The following is an 18,265-nucleotide window of genomic DNA, read 5'->3' on the forward strand; positions in this document are numbered from 1 at the left end:
AAAACCCATACTGCACAACATCAATTATATATAGCCCTGAGAAACCAACATCCATTTGTCTTCTGATACATTTTATTGTTCTGGTTTTACTTTTACTTTAACGTGCATATGCTTCCTCCACTGAAAGTATTTGTGTGACAGTATGTTCCTGCTCAGTGCTTTTCTCACTTTTCACTCTTTTTTACCTGTTTTCAAAACCAGCTCTGAGGCCGTGAGTTCAGAGCATGACTTCCTGTGACTGGGGCGATCTAGGCTGATAGTAGTGGTTTCAGTTAAGTAGGGTCAAAGTTGACATAAGAACATTAGAGCAGCCAGTAAGAGGCACTGGCTGGACAAACCAAACAGGAAGCAGCGTAGCGCTCTGTGAGGCTGACAGAGATATGAGTCTAGAGAGAACTACGATGGGGTTATGGTAAGATATGGATGCCTGCTCTAAGCTATTGCAGGAAGGAACAGAAATAGATACCATTCTTTCCGCAATGCTGGGAAGGTGCAGCTCATATCGGACAATTATGTTACCGAAGAAAACAGACACAACTGTAAGACAAGAAATAAGACATTTGAGGGTACACTCTACACTCACGGTGAGTTGGTAATCCTAATAGTCCCTTAAATAAAAACTGGATATAAATATATTTTTGTTAAAGGTAATCACAGATTCCCTTTGCTCTGCTACCTGTGATAGATCAAGTCCACCAGCAGAGACTGCAGTCAATATTGTCCGTCTGCTGTAACCTGAGGATTGAAATAAATAGAGTGGAGCAAATCCTGTTTTTGTAGTAAATCTGGTGTTTTTTTTTTTTATTTGGCATTTGGGTTTTATTTTGCAGCCTCTTGGTTAGTCTTCACTGTACCGATTGTTGGGCTCAAGGCAGTAATTATAATATATATTTGGTTGAACACATTTCCGCCAATATGCAAATATTCCAAAAAATGCCCCCCCACACCAATATACTGATAAAAATAAATAGCAATTGAAAAAAATCCACAGAAGACAACTACGCACTGCTGTGCAAAATCATTATAAACAAACATAGTCATCAAAAGTATGATGTACAAATTGCCATTATCATTTCGGCCGGCTGTAGCTTTACGGTGTACTGCAGTTCTGCATGTGGTTTGTCCAACCTGTGCTTTCATACCACAGCAGATCACGGCTCACGGGTATATTCAACTTACGTTAATATCTAAATTATGTTATATTTGTGTGATAGTCCACAGGAAGTCTGAATAAAGTGTCAGTCATTTATGTTTCACTGCTTCTGTAATTTATACAGACAATATTGGCTTTTCCATTTATTGCATATTTGTATAATATACCGTATAGCTGCATTTGGGGTTGTCGTGATATACAGGTTTCAACGTATACTGTGGTATGAAAATTGACGGTTATCATACCATGTACATTTGCTTATCTACAGTATAAAAAATGCAACTAGAGAGAGAATCTCTCTTTTAATTCAGTTATTGTTTCAAAAGAGAGACTTTTTACACATACTTACCTTTTAAAAAAAAGCTTCTATATTATAAAAAGTCTCTCTTTTGTAACAATAACTGAATTAAAAGAGAGATTCTCTCTCTAGTTGCATTTTTTATACTGTAGTTACCTTTTAAAAAAAAGCTTCTATAATAATAATAATAATAATAATAATTGTTTAATAATTGTGAAATATTTTCATACCATGGTTGAAGAAAATCCTGTACCATTGCAACCTTGGCTGTACTTGCTTATGATAATTAATATAATATAATAGGAAATGAGTTTTCACATTTTGACATTTTTTGGGGGGAGGATGGGGGACCCTCATTCATACATGCAGCAGGAGAAGTAGATTGTTCCAGAACAGCCTGCAGTGTTTAGCCCTCAAATACTCCATTCTATTCCTCATGTATCAACATTTGTTTATGGGCCTGAAAACAGCACCTCCAAGGCAATTCAATACGCCCATTTCACAAATAATATTTTTTGAGATGTCGAACAGTGTAACTATAAATAAAACACCTTCTGAGATGCACACGACAACAAAGGCAGCACACCTACATAACTGGATGCATTAGTGTTTTGTCTCTAACAGCGGAAAGCCTGGGTCACTATGTACTATTGCAATAAATCCAGTTAATTCATTGTCAAGACAGTTTGCTGAAAACCAACATTCATTATGTAAGCTCGCTCAGCGGAACATGTCAGCGGGCATTTTAGATGTTCGGAGTCTGTTAGTGTTTTCGTTTGCACAGCAGCAGCAGTAGCTGCAGTCTCGCATTCCGGTGTCTTTTCAGGTGGTGAGAAATGATACGATATCTGTGGCAACAGAAACTTCACTTCATGCCTCTCTCTCTCTCCCTTTTCTTGGCCCCACACGGATGTAGGTTTGTGCCTGCAGGTGTGCACATGCACACAGTCCAGCACTCACACACATCTGCGAACCTCAGTGTGACCACCTTTACCACAGGTTTTCTTTGGAGACCCTCGGCCTCAGGAGCTGTTGGAGGCAGGCAGTGGAGCTGTGGTTGCTCTTGTTAAGAGTAATCTAGAGATGAGCATTTCAAACCACACATCATTGCTCCATTGTAATATAATAAGTTAACATTATCACTACAAAAGCTGTTTAAGGGGACACTTCTACAATAAAATGCTATTGTGTTTTCAGAAGGATAGATTTTAATCTGCAGAAAATCCTGCTGTTAACTAAACTAAACCTGGAAAGATTTGCCATAAATACAGACTGAATACTACTGAACAATGGCAATAGCTTGATTTTCTTTTAAATTCACTTAAAGATTAAGCAGCATTACTTTTTTTTAGTTTTTCTTCAGCCATGTTTAGCATAGAGCGTGACAGAGTCAGAGAGGAGAAAGGAGGAGAATGCGTGTCTTGGTTGGCTCACACATTACTAGAAAACTAGGCTGGAGTGGTCACAACCCCCATACTGTGTTCCTGAGGGAGGCAGGGTGTGATGATGATGAAACAACTGATGATTCACACTTTACTGTCAGAGGTTGTAAAGGGAACGCTCGCTCACACGCCTTAAAAAACAGCGTGCGATTGCACCATCGTGGCTGGCATTGACTCACATCTCCTCCACTGTGTCACTCAGTCGGTTGCATTTAGTCATGACAACAGAGATACACAGCATTGGTGTTTTTATATCAGCTATGCTGTAGGATGGTCGTTAAACGAAATGTCTTTCAGCATCCGTTCTACGGAAGCCCTGGCAAGCCAGTGAAAAATAAGAGCTCGGTTGAAGCATTTTCTATGTCTGATCTAAATTGTTTCCTCTGCTGTGTTTATGACTTAACAGCAAGTTAAATGGTTTGCAAGGGAAATTCTGTTAAGTTACTTTTTTTGCAACAGATAAAACTGTTTTGGCAGGTTAAAAGAAAAAAATGCTTTTTAGTGTGCTGCTGTGTTTTTACTTTTATCTAGAATATGGAGTAGTGATGCACTTCAAATGAGTATTTCACAACAAATACTTTCCGATCAAAAATTAGAAAATAAATGAATAATAAAATTAACCCCAGCTGGAGCCAACAATTTCCAACATGGCACCTGGGTTACAAACATTCTCAATTTAAAGCTAAACAGCACACTAAAATGTTTCTGAAAACATTTGAGACAAGAAAGGTTAAGTGCGGTAAGGCTATTAGAAATGCTACAAGGCAATGAAGTAGGCAGGGTAATATTTTTAAAAAAATTTTTATCTCATTAATTGCTGTGTGTGAATATAGTGACAGTTTCTGCAGACATGTTTTATGTTTTTTGTTTTTTTTCTTTGTTTTTTTTTGGTGTTTTGTTTTGCTTTTTGAAAAATTACCAACTGCTGCTTGATGTCATAAATACAGGGGAGGAAGCCATTTCAAGCCAATATAAAAGGAAAAAAAATCTCATTTTTGCCTCTCTGGGATTCCAACCTTTCTTTTTAAAAATAGTTTTGTGCAATTAAATTGTTACTTTGTATATCTGCTGTATGTATAGGTGTCTGTTTGTGGCTGGGTCTCTGTGCACCTGTGAGTGTGGGTATGTGTGTACCTCAGTGCCGAGGAGTTGCAGATGGTGAAGTCTCTGTTCTCCATCAGTGGGATCTCAGTAGAAGCAGATGCCCATGCAGGCCTGCGTGTGTGTTCCCATTGTGTCGAAACCTGTCTGTGCTCCTCGCCTTGTCTCTGTCTCCTCCTCAACCTGGTCCCATTAACTCCTCACCATGAGGAGGTTGGGACAATGAGGATTACTCTATAAAACACTGTTAAACTTCCTGCCAAGTGGGCCACCTCCAGTCACAATGAAAGCTCGGAAAACAAGGGCAAACACACACAGTAAAAAAATCATTGGCCATGTTAAAACAGTCCTCGGCCTAATGGTATTTGTTAGCGATTAAATGGGCAGGGTTTACCACTGGCCCATGCAATGAGTCTTAATAAGCTGCATAGAAAATTACAGACTTATTTAAAAACACATTTGGTACTTACACTAACTGAAATGGTCCTGACAATAAAACTACCCATCTGGTACATCAGACAGGGTAAATATTTCCAAATTATCAGGCCTTACTAATTGACTATAGTAAGTTTAAGCAAAAGATCTGATATTTTTGTGGCCTCTGCTTCACTCTAAGAGCAGTGTCCTGAGGGCCTGAGGATAGCGTGTGTCTTTTAGGCTCAGTAGTATCTGTCTAAACACTGATACAGCTCTTCCAGAGCTTCCTCCTGTCATCCAAAGACCTGGCTGCTAAAACAAACACTGACCCGTCCATCTGTCAGCGAAATGCCATAGGTATGTGAAAAGAAGGAAATCATCTTTTCTCCCAGGGTGTCCATGCGTGCATTTGTGCCTGCATGTGAACTCTTGTCGCCTGTGTGACTTTGCACGGGTTCAATTGTCACTGTTTAAGAGAAAAGTTTGTGGCAGTGCGGCTGTAATTTCATGGATGCAATGACAGCAGCTTTAGTTGGTTATAGAGGTAAACCATGTTACTCTTGCTACTGTGAATGGGAGGCCACTTCTCAGATAAGAATGAACTCTGACCAAACAGGCATCCTGTCCCTGTCCCCCATGCTTTTCTAACCCTAACACGGGGAGCAGCTGAGGGCCTGGAAGCCCATGTCTTTATGGTTCCCCCTGGGCTCATAAAGCTGCCAGGCCCAGGATGCAGCAAGCTCTCACTCCACCAACCATGTCACTGCCAGCTCCCACCACATCAGCGGAGTCTGCTCATGTCAAGTGAGGAGCAGGATGTTTGATGGTTGTCTCTTGCATGCCGCTGGGTGTTAAGATAACAAAAGCAGGTAGTTCCTCACCCCCCTCACTCTGCAGCACCCCTCTAGAAAGCCATTTACTATTAGTCATCTCTGCGACAGAGAGGGAGGAGTGGAGTGGAGAGGATGTGGAAGCAGAGTAAACAGCATCATAAAAAAAGTATTAAAAGTAGGCAGACAACAAAAGGATAATGTCCTTCTTAAATGTCTTTCAGTTTCGTATACGTCAGTCCTCCAGTACAAACCTTCTACCTGCAATGACTCCTATTTCTTTTAAGTCAGACACAAATCTAAAAGCCTAGACACACCAAACCAACATCAAAGTACTAGTGGCTATGAAGGCTAAAAGTTGTGTCGCCTCATGTCACCTGTGTCTCGGCCAAAAAGTTGCCCTTCAACACTGCAAAGACTGCAGCTGATGGCCAACTAGCATGTGCAATCTGTGTACCTGAGTAAAAGGAAATAACTCTTCCTACCAGCAGGTGGTGGTGATCGTGACGGGAAAACCGGAAGACCTACTACAGATCTGCGAACGCAGCGCTGGCAGAACAGTTTGAGATCTTTTTTCTTTCCTCAGCAGCAGTTTGTAGAGTGTAGATGTAAATGCCATACATATTCTTATAACCCTCCTAATGATGGTCCAGGTCCAAAAATAGAAAATCAATACGCAGCAGCAGATGTTTTAATTGTGGCAGGCTGCCACAAATAAATGAATGTGTGGGAAACCCTGCACCGTTGATATGATACATACTTGAAACAAAGCAGCGTTTGCCTACCATTTTTACACCACTCTCGCTTACCACTGCGTCTTCAGTTGCTTTACTCCAGATGGCCATGTCATCGTTAAAATATTTGTATATTGGAATGATCAGATGAGATGATGATGAAAAATGAGAAGAGCCTTCTTGACTTTATACATTTGCTTGCTTTGTATCTCCTTTCCTGCACTGATTTACTTTAACTGAACAGCTAAGCAGAGTAATATCTCTCACCAATGGGCTCCGCCACCAATTCCACCTGCTCAGTCGCCAACAAGGACTGACTATCGCCAATGGTTCAGGGTACACCACAAAAAGTACGTCCACAGACACTTACCAACAGCCCAACACTGGCTGACGGCCGACCGTCATCCTGGCGTGTCAGGGCCTTCAGGCCTGTCTTGGTGACCTGACGCTTGATTATTTAAGTTTTAAATTTCTCAAGGGGGAAACAGAAGACGTTTCGGCTACCTTGGGGAACTATCTCGGCTAGAAAGGAGCGTGTTGGTCATGCGAAGCACTCAAAAGCCCTCACAAACTCCTACTTAGATGAACTGCTGAATGCTTGAAGGCCAAGAGAGTGGAGCCAAGAGCCCAGAACAGACTCCTGTAGACCAGGTTAAGTTACAGCACAACTTGGGTCGGACCTATAGGCTTTCATCACATACACGCACACAAATACATGCAGTGATGAATCGCATGCAAGCCTCGCGACCGCAAACCAAATACCTGGGTTTGTTTTTAATGAGTGTACCAGGCTCAAGCTTAAGCTGGAATGCTGTTGACTGACCAACTGAGTGGATGATCCTATTGATAGAGACCGGGGTTGGGTTGCTCTCTAATTAGCAAGCAGGCGGAAATGATCTTACACGGGTACTGTGTGTACCGACTCTTTTCAGGTTATCTAATATATGCGTTGAACATTTTGTGTCCACTGCACTTGTAGAAACATTTTAAGACTAATACCAGTTATGCCATTTTTTTTTAAGTTGAGTAAAATTAACCAACAAACCTCTGTGTGTTTATCTGCGTCGCTCACCGAGAGAAAGAAAGAGACCACATAACACACACAAGCTAGAGCGTCACGTGAGAGTCAGTGATTTGTATATATGTATTATCTATAGTGGGAATCATATTAGTGTGAGTATAATTAAACAAGGCACAGATTGACCACATGAGGAATGTGTGTACAGTAAAAACACAGCAGTGTAGGATACTTTAACAGCCTGTTTGATAAGCTTGCACAATCATAACTGCATGGTATGCACCATTTCATCTTCCTAAGTAACATGCAACCATGCACCACTGTCAAAGAAAGGTTTTAAGAGCGATTCTGTATCAATGTAAAAAAAAATATTTAAAAAAAAAGAAAACATGAAGGAAGTCAAGCTGTTGAAAGGAAAGCAGCTGAAGGGAGGGAAAGAGTTCAATTCAGGAAAAGCCCGCATTCTGAGCCTGTGCTTGGCAGCCTGTGTGATCAATATAAATAGCACCAAATGGGCTGTTATAAAATTGTCGAGAGTTGTAAATGATCCCCAAAGACAAAACTGGAACATAAAAGAGCCCAAACCTGTATGCACACAGCACAGACTTGCAGCCAAACATACATTTCAAGTGCGTGTATCCAGTATGTACCTCCTCCCACCACCCACTGCTTTCACACTCAAACACACAGGCATCTGATTTCTGATTGGCTGAGCAATCAAAAATACGATTACCATGTGGGCAAAAAAAGACAGTCAACTCAACAAAATATGCTTTTCTTAAGCAAATTACTTTTTTTTCCAAGCAAAAAAAAATACTTGGCAAGCACACATTCAAGTGAACATGTTATTTTTAAGAATGCATGCACGCACGCACACACTACTGCTTAAAGCTGACCCAAGGCAATACTTTTCCTTCAATAATGCAAACAAACATCTTTATTGCTTTGTTTGGTGGATGGCATGATTTATGAGAAAAACTTCCGATCAGCAGTATTTCAGTTGCCGTATACCAGGGGACAGTGAAAGGGCTGACTGTAGGGGAGAGGAGGAGGAGACGCTGCAGCCTGGTACCTGAGACAGATGTCCTGCACATACTGCCCCTTGTGGCCACAAGTAGCAATTGTAAAAACTCATTAAACAATAATATATCACCATTGTTTATTTTATAAACAATGGTAAAGTATTTTTTCCCTTTTTTTCACTACCTCTCTGTTTAAACCTATTCATTTATCCCAGGTAAGTCGAGAGAAGGAGATCCAATGATTATAGGGACTTATTGTATTATAACTCAGCCAAAGATTAAAGGGAGAAACGGGGGTGGAAGGATGAGGGAAGGCTAAAGTGCTGTGCTTGCATTTTATACACACAAAGACTTTTTAATGCATATGCATCCCCCAATTCTTCTTCACAAATGGGTGCACCTTGAGCGAATATATTCCAAGATATCTTTCCAACTAACTTTTGAGGTAAAACAAAAAAGGGAAGAAAAAAAAGCCAGAGTTGGATTCCAGCTGACAACAGAGGAGCGTGTGCGTAACCATTGGATGCACTCACTTCGCCAGAGTGCTCCCGGTGACGGTCGCTAACAGTAGCCGTGATTCAACGGATATCACACAGACTGGCTAATGAGCATTAGCATTATAGCTAAGAGACGCACAGGTAAAAACACAGAGGAAGGAACCTCCTGAGGATATGTCTAACTTTTTAAATCCCCCTTTTTTCCTCTCCTTTATTTTCCCCCTACGGACCATTAGCCAGTAGATCCCTCCCACCTCCCCACTCCGCCTCCCTCCCTTTTTTCTTTCTTTCAGCACAGTGCAATTAGCGCTCTCATTGAATATTGAAGGTATGAAGAAGAATGGGGCTTTTTAGCCGTTTCTCTTCCGCTAAGACCATAGCTCCGCTGAGGGATGGCTGAAGGCTTCGACTAAATCAGGATGCTGAGCTACAGCAACAGCACTTAGAGCCAAACAATCACTGATCATTTATTTAGTCAGCCTTATTTATTCATCCCCGTTTGCTGTTGCTCAGAGCTGTGATTATTTCACTTAGGATTATTCTCATTTGATTCTCTCTTCTTGAAGCAGACAACTGGTCTGAGCTCCTCAAATTAATGAGAAAGCATAAGCTTCATTTTGCCAGCTCAGATGATTTTATCACATCTGATGGTTCCAGGTGGAGGAATCACAAACATTGAAAGAAATTATATTGCAATCATAACCTTTTTAAAAAATTGTATTTGCACCGAATCACTGTGATCTAATTTTCTAAACTATGTTGCTCTTGTGTTACAGCGCACTTGCAGGATGTATCATATCTCTGCTCTGTGTGATTCAGAACAGAGAATAGCCCTACTGTACTGGGTTGTGTTGCATGGAAGTTTGCCTGAGGGCTGTACGGCAGGTTACTGGCAGAGAGGCCGGTGCAGATCTGCTAGTAGACTTTCTCAGGACCCAACACAACAGTCTGCCAACTCAAAACACAAGCATAGTCTATAAACCCTCCATGCCCTATGGCCACATAATCAGACATGATCCTGATTAACACAAGCCTGCTCCAGCCATGTATAAACATCCACACACATGCAAACACACTGCACGAACACACACACAAAGGAAAACACGTACGTGATTTCTCCTCGCACATTCACATGCCCAAACACCAGACATCGATTCTCACAAATGCTAGATTACAACGTCTCGCTCTCTCACAGTCTAATACCCATACCCAGCTCACATTGCACTCTATAAATACACTTACAGTCTTAGCAGGACTCAGTATTAGGTCTGGTATGCTGCTGAACTCCACCACTTGTTGGTTGTAAGGCAGATCTCTCAGGGAATGGCTCAGTGGGGTGAGGATGGAAACAACAAAATCTCTCTTGGATCTGGAAGTGTTTGGACTTGTCACTGTGAAATGATCTGCTGGGCCTTTGGATTTTATTTGATCTTATTTTATTTTTTGTGGCATCAATGAGTATTATCCCGATTTGGTTTGAAATATGTGTCATTTAAGCAAACAGGTCTTTAAGAAACTGAAGTGATAGCAAGGTGCTAAGATCATGCTCTGATGTTGTGCAGCAGTACTGGAACACATACAAACACACAAACATACACATACACATACACACACACACACACTGATAAAGGAAGGAAAGTATTGCTGTCTTGTGTCTCCTACCACTTCCTTTCATATAGCCGTGCTCTGTGGTAAGAGTCATAATGCATAACACAAATGCACCGCACATAGACACAGATGCAAATACAGGAATCAAATACACACAGTCATTTCCAGGAAGTCACGTCTCACTGCTGTGCAACTGGCCACAGGCAGCAGACACTTATCACTCTCATTTCTTGAGATTTGATGTGTCTCTTGTACTGAGCAGCACTTGCTGCAGACAGCTTCATTCCACCACATTCGAATAACCACAGCAGCAGTAGCAGCGAAGATATAAATCGCAAAGGGAGGGAAAAACGTTGAAAGGAGACAGGTTGCAGCCAGAGAAGAGACCTGCTATAGGCAAGGGCCAGACCAGAGTAGGAGACAGGCTCCAGCCTTCCCTTACAGCTCCATCAATGTTTAATGCAGTGGGGCAGAGAAGGGGCCGAGCCTGGGCTGCCACCCTCATAGAGGAGGTCAGCGCCGGAGTCATCAGGCTGGAGGGAGACGAAAGCAATGTTAGAGGAGTGTGACAGGAGACAAGGGTCTGCCACACAAGGAAACTATTGGTACATTCAGTCTCAGAGGTCACACTCTTTTGTGAAACTTTGTTACAGCAGGTCAACCCTGTCTTCTAAAAATCATGTTCATAACTGATCTGCATTCAGAAAAATCTGTTTGTAGGTGATTTAAAGCCACAGGGAATATTTTTTTTCTGGAGCATATCGACAAAATATTCACTTTCGGTGTATTTACTTCACATCTTCTCTACAATATTGACTCCTGGCAACTAACACAAATTGTGTTTTTATGGTTATGTTGAAACAAATCAAACCTCAAAAAGTTGGGTTCAATTTTTTCAAGTCAATCATACTCACATGCTTATATGTGCAGTACAGCATTACTGATCACTGTGGTTGTTCCTTCAGTCTAAAAAATGCAAATAAGTAAAATATTCTGAATTCAGCTGAAGATAATATGAAGATTCAGCAGTCTGAGTGAAACAAATCACTTATCTTATGTGGTTTTTTGTACAAAAGGACTTCTCTGTGCCACACCCAATCTGTTTGCTTGCTGTGCCACTGAAGAGGAGCAGTAACAGCAAAGTGGTGACCACTGTTGATGTACATGTAGGCATGTGGGTGTGTCTGAAAATACCCTATAAAGCTAGAAAGATATCATGGTCTTGGTTAGATATTGTAAAAGCCTTTACTGATTTGAAGCATGACACGAGACGTGCTGACTTTTTTTTTTTTTTAAAGCAACTAAAACAAACTTTCATTTTGTGTTGATATTGGCGGCAACTGTGGACAAAAATACTATGAGTCATCAAGCCCTTGAACTGGTTAGCGAGTGCATTTACTTTGGATGTGAGTTAGAGATGCAACTTATTTGTGACGCTATTTTTCTTTTTGGGAACGCAGATGTTTGCAGGAAGTGATAAAATTATGTATCTATATATAGCTACCTAAAATTGTCCCCTTTAATATGACGATTTTAAAACGAAGTCAACTTTGTATTCATATATTTTGATGTAAACACACACAATTTATTAATAAAATATACATATGACATACCTGTCTAGGATGAGGAGGGCCAGTTCAGAATGAGTTTTGAATCCTCTGAAGTTCTGCAACTCTTTTTATCTGTTGAATATACAACAAGTTGACTTTTTATCGTCCATGCTCTAGCATTGTCCCTTGTAGCTTTTTTTTTTATTTGTTCTTTGGTCAGTTGTTTTCTATTTCTCTTTCCTGATCCTGCTGCCCCAGTATCAGCTATAACCAATACATATAACTTGAAAAATAAATATATCTAAAGAAAAAATCTCCTCCTGCTTTCCATCAGCTGTCCAAACTGGTAATCAGTGCCAAACTTTGCCTGGTAAAATGTAAACATGCATGCTCTCCTGATCTGCATGCCATAAATCGTTTTATCTGATTTCAAGGGAAATTGGACTTGGGGAAGGCATTAGGATTTATTATATATAAATATCTTTTTGCTGATAGTCTCATTTCCTTATATAGGTCATATAAAGGCATCAGTATTAAATGGTTTTTATAATAAGTAACTGCTTTAATACCACGAAAAAAACACTCATTCTTTACACCTGAGACGCAGGACACAAGTCCTTGTCTTGTCACATCTGGCTCCAAAATACCAAGATGGCAAAAATACTGAAGTTGAGGCTTCAAAATGGGAGTCTACAAACCAGTGTTTGACATCGCTGTAGCCACGTTCGTTATTTCATACAATCAATGCACATGTGTCAAAGCTCGCCCAGCCTGACCTTCATGGCTTCACTTCCTTGATTGAAAAAATGGTTTCAGTGAATGTAATCCATAGCACAGACACTAAATAATGGGGCAAATCAAATGCTGATAACTCAAAACTCACTCAAAATCATATGTGACGGCAGGAGTGTGTATGAAATTGTTCCCCATCAGCCGAAACTGCCACGAAATACAGCACAGAGTTACAGTATTTACCCTTCGGCATGAACATGAGAACGTAGAGGATAACACTTTATGAGTGTGAGTTAACGCGAGGCTCACCCCAAGTTTGTGGCCGTTTGTGAGAGGACATCCTGCAATGATAAACACACAGCAGCAGGCTGGGGCCGACCAGACACATACTCTGTGATCAGAGCCAGACCAGGCCTGCTTTCTTCAGGTACACTCGGACTCAGTGGGATACGCTTCATAGTCATCTCCTCTCGCAGTATGAAAACACACACACACACACACACACACACACACAGAGGAAGCATCCTTGTACACATTTCAGAGCACAGACACCTACAAGCTGTGATTACCCAGACTAAAGTCTACCTTCCCTGTCATTGGGACCATCAGCCGAAAGGTGGGTCGGTGTGTGTTTCGGGGGGGAGGGGCGACGTAAACACAGTTACATAGTGACCTTCATCTGCTCTGCCTATGGAGTTGGCTGTGGCTGTGGGTTGAGACAGATACAAAGGACAGAAGAAGACAATGACAGACAAGATTGCAGGCATGAACAGCAAGGAATAGGTGAAACACACAGGGGCAGATTTCTTCAGAGGAGACGCATACTTGAGACAGTTCATTTTTGCTAATTCTCCCGCTTCTTAGATACACAAATTTTAATTTTTACAACACTTATAAATTATTTTTTTTTCTGAGCAGTTTGGATTTATTTGTCAAACTGGCAGTGGCAGCGGCACGCCCAAATCCTCTGTCAACACACAAACATCCTGCAATGTACATATTAGCTCAGGCATGTGTCCTGAAGGGATGTCAAACCTGCGGCATCTGTGGTTGGCAAGCAGGCAGGGAGGGATGGAGAGAGGGAAAAGGAGAAAGAACGTGGGAAGAGGGAGGGAAAGTGCTGACTCTGACACCGTCTCTGTGTGCCGCTAACACAGGAACCAATTAGCTAGGAGCCAGCTTCCGTTGCCTGCGCTGTTATAGGACCTCCTCTTTGAGTCCCCAGGGCTGACTGCAGCTTCAGGGGCTACGGTGGCACATATACTGTATACAATAGACAAGCTATAGGAGAGACACAGATACTCGGCAGACATGCTAAAGACAGGGATGTGGTGTGGCCTTCCAGACAGGAAGGGACACGCAGGAGAGCAGACAGATGCAGCAGGTCAAAGAGGTAACAGGCAGTGTGGAAAGAAGCAGAGCTGCAGTTATGACAAAACAAAGCAAGCTGTAGTTAAATTAAACGCGTTGCTTTGCTTTGATTGACTCATGTCGCCCCTGTTTTTGTGTCAAATCCTAACACACATCTCAAAACACCTCATAACGTCACATACCACACAGTCTGCATCTCATTTCCTTTCACGTAACAAACATATTTCACATTTTCCATGCACTCTAAAATTATCTTAAAAATAAACCATGAGCTGTTCTTGTCACCTCATCTTATCTTCATATAGAAACCAATGCAAATGCGTAATTACATACACACTCACACAAACGTCCTTTGGTATAACACACGTGCTGACAAATATCAACTCCACATGCTCACACGTCTAAATACAGACTCGCACATATACACACGCCTCCCTAACCTACACACACCACCTCACTGTCCTGCCAAAGAGGGCACCGGGTGACGCAGTCTTTTTATGACAATTATTGATTCTCTGGAGCGCAGTAAAAACTATCCCCAGACAGACAACAAAAATAACTGTAACCATATAACAGCTTCCTGCCAAGGGAACAGATCCCACAGAGTGGCCACGTGACTGGACTATTCCTGGAGCATACTGTAGACCCCTAGCAGGGCCCGGGGCACTGACCAGGCATACACTCACATACAGGACGCGGAGAGGGAGAGGAGAGGAGAAGGTTATAGAAAAGTGTATGTTTAGACTTTGTCAGTTCTTCTGGCTGAAAAATGAGCATTTCATGTATTTCTGTTCACTGAGAGGCTTTCAATTTGATTGTTTTTGTGCAGCTCCTCTCCCTCACCATATGGTGCTGCTCACTTTTAATTATGATAATATCAAAGTCTTTGTCTTGCATAGTCCATTTATGTAATAACATTTTCTCAATGCAGTACTCACAATGTACACCCCCCTTCATATCCACACACTCTGCACAGTTCCTCCAGCGGAGACGTAACTTATCAAATCAATCTTTTTTTCCAAATTTCTAAATAGTATTACACAAACAAAACAAGGAAGGAGAGAAATATAAGTCTTATTTCAAGTGTAAAAATGTGCTGTTGTATTCAAGGCTCTGTGGTTGAATTTGTACCGCAAGATAAGACAATATTTCTCCCCCAGAAAAATTTGGTTGTCGGTAGGGAGGAATGACTGTCGTAAAGCTGTCTTTGATTCTGCCACACTGTCATTAATAGAGCCATGGACAACACAGCTGCTGGACAGACGGCGATGACCTGAAATGAGTGAGGCGATGACAAACAGAGGTAGATGGTTAGAGAAAGTGGGATCCCAACAGTTGGACTAAATACTGAAAACTATAAACTATGCACAACTTTTTGTCTTTGACGTATTCACAGAACTCTCAAATGTGCTCGAGCATCCCTTCATCATAGCACTTTCATAGATGGGATGGCTTCATGTAGTCGTTCAAAACTGCTTTACAGCAGAGAAAATGCAGTTGATGGTAGAGCTGTGGCTGCACATGTGAATCCAAGACAAAGCGGTCCTGCCAGTGTTTATGCTTTTATATTTTCTTCTTTTCTTTTAGAGACAGGCAATATGGAGAAAACCAAATATTGTATATTTTTGACCAAATACCTCGATATCGACATTGTGACGATATTATAGCATTGACTATTGGTCCTTTTGCGAAATATTTACACAGTAAGATTTTTTAAATAATCATCAGTAATGTGGTCACAATGGCTGAGTGGGTAAAGGCAGATAACAGAACAGTCTGATAAGTTCAGAAAATTACATTACGCTTTACTGTACTGCAGCCTTGAAAAGCAAGGAAAGACAACAGGTACAATATTAAAAAATCAAAAAGATATCAAGTCTTGTATCCTGATATCTATATATTGTCCTGCCCTACTTGAATTGTTAAAGCTTGCTCAGGTTGATGGAGAACCAAGGCATTTCCTGCACACTCAGCCTGTTTTAGCTAGACAATTATTCTACTAAAAAATCAGCAGCACACCATTTTATAATGTGTTTATTTTCCTCAAAAGGAAAGACATTTGGATATATTATTTTAATGCATTCTTAATTTATATATATATATATAAATATATATATGTGTGTGTGTATATGTGTGTGTGTGTGTCTGTATGTGTGTGTATATGTATGTATGTATGTATATATATATATATATATATACACACACACACACTTAGTAGCTTAATTAATAGCTTATTAGTTGAGCTGCTTCACAATCTTTCCATATATCCCCTGTAAACTGCAGACATGCCCCGTGCGGTTGCACTATTGGATGTATAAGAAAAGTAGCGATCAAGAGAAAGACAGAAAAAAGTCGTGTCGGACAGATCTAAGAGAAAAATGTGCAAGTGTGCTGCCTTTTAAGACTTGAATGAACGTTAAAACATGGCTAAAAGAGAACAGGAGAAATAAGAAGAGGAAAAATGCAAACTGCTTTAAAAAAACAGAGAGAAAAAGGAGACGTTGAAGCAGAGGGGGTTGGTTATGATCTGGTCTCAGATACGGAGCAGTAATCTGGCTGTCAGACAAACAGCGTTCAGTCTTGTCAAACTCTAACACTCCACAGTCCACATTAGGTTCTGGCTGGCAGCCAGCTCAATGACAGAAAGCTCTCATCAATGCCGTTCCTCATCTATCCTCAGAGCACCATTGTCTGCTGTGGTTGGACCACTTCAGCTCTGATCTCATTTCAGACTAGCATATAATGTAGTCATTGAAGTACTGAAATCATTTTTTCTATTTTCACACGGAGAATTTATCATGAAAGATGCCATTAAAACAGCGGCACATACACTAACACACAGAGAAAGCAAAGAAAAGTGACATAAACTGATCTTTTTTTTCTCTCCTAATAACTTATCGTCTGTCCGTGTTATCACCTCGTTAGCGGTTGTGGCGCTGCCTCCACTAAATGAGACGTACACTGAGCCGTGCTTTGCAGCCCTCCAGCCCCTCTAGGGGAGCTTTCGACTGGGGAAGGTCTGTTTGATCTCGACACTTATCTGCTTCATTTCTGTTCTCTTATGTGGTACTCACCAGCCATCACCTTGATTTGTGTCAGGCTCAAGTCAAGTGCATTAACCACGTAGCACACAGATGTGCACATTTAGCTGTGCAAACACACAAACACAAATGTACACACCATCAAAAAGAAATGGTCCCCTGTGCAAACCTCAGGCGGAGTGAAATGAATGTGCTCGCTCGCAGGGTGTTTGATACCATTTCAGAAACTGTTTGTTTAGACTCTATTCATGTACTTCTGAAGAAAATAGCTACATGCTGCCAGCACTGTGCTACGTATTTCAACAGGTCCAAAGCCTAGCAGTTTTTTTCTGCTGCCAGTGTGACTCATTTGCTAAGTATTCACTTTGAGACAAATCTGTCAATTGCTCCCTTTTTTGGATCCAAATGTCAGTCCCATAGTTATTCAAAATTAGAGCAAAGTTCTATACTAAAACGTAAAAAAAAAAAAAAGAAGTGATTTACAAGTGTTATGACTACTTTTAAAGAGTTCATAATGATCAGTTTTATACAAACACAGGACAGATGCTGAACATGAAAAAGAAACGGTGAAAGAAGACAGACGTTTTTTTTGTGTCATATTGTAAAATGTTTATCCTTTCATGTTTGAGCCTTCAGAACCTGGATTGAGATCAGTTTTTTGTTATGCTGCATTGAGACACCTTTCACATGTATTCAGATTGGTTTGATTTCTTTTGAAAAAAAAAAAAAAAAAAGGGAGCAACTTGGCAAGAAATGTCCTGTAAATTGCAAGAAATAAATAATAAATATTCGTAAAAAGGTGATTATTATGTAATTATATATTTAAATTTGTTACAAAAAACAACATATTTTTTAAATTTTATTTGTCATACTTTCTTAGGCTCAATTTCTTGTCTTATTAATTAATTAATTAATTAATATATTATTGCTTATTTTATTTTATTATTTCTATTTATTATATTATTTATTTTATTTTGTCATTTTCTTACAGTTTTATACTAATTTCTTGCTAATTTTAAGCCATATTTTGTAAAGTTGCTCATTGCCTTCAAGAAATTAATCCACTTTGCCTACGTCTGAAAGGGTTAAGTTATCTTTGCGCCTCAAAAATTGCATTTACAGCATTATACATTTACAATACTTGCAGACCATGCTTATTTTTATTCAGCATAAGAAGGATGCTGCATTAACACACTGTCTGAAGAAAAGGACTGGGACCATAGACTATAAAATAATGGACAATATAGCTACCCTGATGTCACCCACTGGTTTGTGGACTTTTATATTGGAGTTTTGAGTCTGGCATTTTGACCGTTGCCATCTTGTTATTTTGGAGCTAGAAGAGATCAAATCTGAACGACAGGATTGAGGAGAGAGGGGTTAATCTGACAAATAGACTGTAGTAAAGCTTTACAGACAGCCAAAGTGACCTGCCCTTAAATAACTAATTT

General features: G+C 40.5%; 1 protein-coding gene across 2 annotated transcripts in view; it reads right to left on the bottom strand.

Moving 5' to 3' along the window:
* The window catches only part of mafa (v-maf avian musculoaponeurotic fibrosarcoma oncogene homolog a (paralog a)), an 82,710-nt gene that overhangs the window by 36,517 nt on the left and 27,928 nt on the right, over positions 1–18,265 (bottom strand). Inside the window, exon 3 of one of the 2 annotated variants that reach the window (XM_042502835.1) lies at positions 11,751–11,802. The exons of the other annotated variant lie outside the window; for it this stretch is intronic. The gene's annotated coding sequence lies outside the window, so the exon portion shown is untranslated. Of the gene's footprint in view, positions 1–11,750; positions 11,803–18,265 lie in introns of those variants that run through there. 2 annotated transcript variants of the gene reach the window in all.

This window comes from Plectropomus leopardus, chromosome 1 (assembly GCF_008729295.1).
Source record: "Plectropomus leopardus isolate mb chromosome 1, YSFRI_Pleo_2.0, whole genome shotgun sequence".
Classification (NCBI taxonomy): Eukaryota; Metazoa; Chordata; class Actinopteri; order Perciformes; family Serranidae; genus Plectropomus; species Plectropomus leopardus.